The sequence below is a fragment of the Cryptomeria japonica genome, chromosome 8 (assembly GCF_030272615.1).
Source record: "Cryptomeria japonica chromosome 8, Sugi_1.0, whole genome shotgun sequence".
In the NCBI taxonomy this organism is placed as follows: Eukaryota; Viridiplantae; Streptophyta; class Pinopsida; order Cupressales; family Cupressaceae; genus Cryptomeria; species Cryptomeria japonica.
Window position 1 is genome coordinate 149,099,163 of NC_081412.1, and position 4,110 is coordinate 149,103,272.

Here is a 4,110-nt window from a genome sequence, read left to right on the forward strand (position 1 = left end):
CGCTTGTTCTCGCATATCAAAATGAGAGGACTAAATCCCTTTTTATACTAGCCTAGGAGAATTAGTTTTCATCTCACTGAAGGCTAACATAGAGAGATTTGAATCCCAAAGAGAAAACTAGGTTCAAGGGCTGGATGGACCCTTCTTGAGGCCACCTTAAGAGGGAGGACAAGGGCGCCACACCCCTGTCGTTCCCTATTTTGGGGCTTGGATAGGGTCACAAGGTGATACCAGGGCTAAAACATGAGGAAATTTGGAATGATGATGCAGAGAGGGGTCCCAATTGGATAGGAAGATGCAGTCATAAAGGTGAAGGCCTAAAATGCGGTCAAAATTGCAAGGGTTGCAATTTTATGATGCTACATTTAGCCCCCACTTTAGCGGGAGTATAGATTATGCCAATATTGTTGGTAAAGTAGAAGAGAGAGAGAGAGATAAAGATGAGAGATGCGAAGAAATACCACAAGGAGTATAAAACATCACTGATCTCGAGGAACAAAGCCCCCAATCTTAGGATCTTGACTCACTCAAACATATGCAAGAGCACACAAAACAAAAAGACTAAGCCAAACAAAAACAAGACCAAGCACAAGAGACACATGACAAAAACAAAACACAAGACCACTAATCAACTAGTCGAAGAGACCTCGATACTCAAATGTCTCATCAACTAATTGAAACACAAAGACAAATGCCATCACATAAACAACAATAATCACATAAAAGAGCAAAACTGACATCATCCATGAACCACCAATAGTAACACTATGAGTTCATGAGAGGAAAAAGAGAAGGGACACTAGTACATTTGGGGCTGATTTCCGACGACCTATTGTCGGAATTTTGACTATTTTTCGTCGGATTGCCGACAAACGAAGCTATCAAAAACTTGTTGTCTATCATTCCGACAGTGCATTCTAATGTCAGAATTCCGATGACATCTTGAACTCTTCTGACAACGACCATGACCGCTCATCCAGTGAGAGAATGTCGTCAAGCGTAAAGCATCCTCGTCAGATAGATGTCGGAATTACAACACCTGCCAGAAACTTGCACCAACAAGGATTACGACAAGCGTCGACAATAGGGTGCCATCAGACATACATCATCCTCGTTGAATGTTTCGTCGATTATCGTTGGAATTCCGACACCTGCGAGGAACTATGCACCAATGAGGATGTTGTTTGTTCGATAGTTTGGTCGTCGGTGCAAAGTTGGGAGGATGTCAGAATTCTGATGGTGATTTTAAAATAAAAATAAAAATATTAGTCATGCCAATTATAATCGTGCTTGTTGGTTCCCTTTAGCGCGTCCTACTAGATGGACCCAAGTAGTTCAATTTCAAGTATACTAGGATGAATTTTAATGCCATTTAGAATCCCACATGAAGCCACATTGATATTTTATCCATTAATGGTATTCGTAATGCCAAGGGTGGTAGGTTGAGAGGGGTAATAAAAAATGACAGGAATGCGGTTTGAAGGTAGGGGTTGGCAAAGTGGATCGATGATGACATGTACAACTGTAAAGAACCAATGAAGAGACGAGTGAAAAAGAAAGTAATGGTTGGGAGGTGTGGTATGGGAAAGTTAAATACCTTGATGGGGATAGAGGGAGAAGTAAAATTGAGAAGGTTAACTTTGTCACTCTAATTTCTTACACAAACTCATGAGATTTACTATGCTTTCATACTTTGACCTTTAGGGGACTTAGACCAACACTTGGAAGATAAAGGAGAAGGATCTACATGAAAAGTGATATCAAGGAAATTTTCAAAGTCAATAAATGTGCATTTCAATCCATGACATGAGCTACATGAAAAGGGGACATGACAAGTCTAACCTAACCAATTTATCTTTCCCTCAAGCAATTCAAAGCTTGGATATTCAAGAAAGTGTGGGCCTTCCCATGTTGTATCCTTAGTAAGAATATTATTCCATCTAATCAAGTACTTGGTTATGGTTTTTCTCTTGAACTTCCATTTTTTGGTCTCTATGATTGTCTTAGAGACCAAGATGAGGAGGTATCTTCGAGGAAGGTTCAATATGTTTTCTGAGTGCCCTCTTCAATTAGAATATATAAAAAACATTATGCGTTTTTATTTCATCTAGTAATTACAACTCATACGCTACATCAACTACCTACTTTTGGACCTTATATGGCCTCTAAAAGTGAGGACCGATTTTTTCATATTTAATTGCCTTTATGGATGACTTCTTGCAAGGCTACAATGAAAAAAATACCAATTCTCCTATTTCAAATGTTTCATCCATATGATGGCAATCAGAACACATATTTTTGTTGATTTTATGGTTGTTAGAGATTATTTTTGAGTGACTTCGAAATGTATTAGCCTTTTAGGATCAAGTCACTTGCTCCTTGGAACCTATTATCATAATAAATAGGGTCAACAAAATTTTTAATCTTCATACCCATATAATATCATGAAGGGGTTCAACTCAATGACAATATGATGAGTTGTATTATAGTGGTACTTCCCCAAGGGGATCCATTTTATCCATGCATTTTGCTAGTCCATAGCATATTTTTTTATTGCATGCAGACCTAAACAATAGCATAAATCTCTATCATATTTTAGGTGCCTACACACTATGTTAGAAAACGTCTCACTATGGTAGGCAACTAGATGCTAATGTTAGCCAAGATTTATCCCCATACATTCTCTAAGGCATCTATTTTTATCTCAAAAGATTGGTACAAATCAGACAAAACAAAGAGTGGTACTTCCTCTTATTCAGTATAAAATCTCACATAATGCAACCACAGTGTCCTAGGATAATCCCTAATGAAACCAGAAAGGGACCAGTAAAACATCCTTCACCAATTACTATTTCATGTATATTGGGATAGCTAACCCGGTCTAGTAATACTAGTATTGAAGGAGGTAATCGGAATAGCTATACCAAATGCCGATATTGAGAAGCTTGTCGAAATAACTAACAAGGGCAGAATAACAACATTTCGCAATAGCGATGAGGTGAAGTTGTCCTGATGAAGAAAGTATAAGTGTAAGTGTCATTTGAGCTTATCAGGATAACCTATGAAGTTAGAATAACATATTAGAGACATTTTGACGAGTGAGAAGTATCCCGATGACATGTAAACAAGGCGGTATTAGGGAAACTATCCCGACTATACACCTGTGGTTGGAAGATGGATATCGGTGAAATCTATGGGGATACAAAGAATGATACCCTTATCGATGAAGTTGATAAAAATCAGAGTAATAGGATCATCAAAAGGCCAATATAACATCCTATCCCGATAATGAATATATCTAATAACATCAAAATAAGACACTCCAATAATGCATCCTCTTATAAGTACCTATATCGGTATAACTTATAAAGACGAGATAGCATCTTTCTGCTTCACCGATGGTAAAGGTAATTCCGATAAAGCACTGCTTAAGAGGTATTCGGGATAACTTACATAAGCGGAATAGCACATAAAATTCACTCCGATCAATGAAGTTATCTCGATGCTTTACAAATGAAACGTCAGGAAAGTTATCCTGATTTGACATTCACAAAACAAACAACCCGATAGCAGACAAGAGCAAGATAAAACCCTTATCGGGATAACTTGTAGTGTCAGGAAAATGAATGACAATAGTTAAAACAATGCCGATGGACATGAACTGAGACATTGTAGGTGTGGACAGATAAAAAATAAAACAAATTGAAGATTACTTGTCGGGATAGCTCAAGCCGAAATGACACAAGAGGCAGACGGTTACTAATATAACCATATTTGTCTATGGCGACTAATTTGTCAGAAAAGCACCAAATTTAGAGCAGTGATGAAAGGAGTTAAGCCAATGTCCTACATCATCAGAAAATTCAAATTTCTAAAAGATGGCACATTGATTCACAGAGTTAAGGCACATTTATTATTGCACGAAAGACGCTTTCTGAGAAGCATATTCAGGAGAATGTTGTATTCAGAATTATAGAGACTTTTTGATGATATTGAGACAGGTTGAAGAAACATTGGACAACGGTGAGTAAGTGCTCTGATCATTTCCCTTGTTATTATTTTGAATAGTTTGTTGAATTGCGTGTGAAATGGAAAACCCTAGTGGTGCTG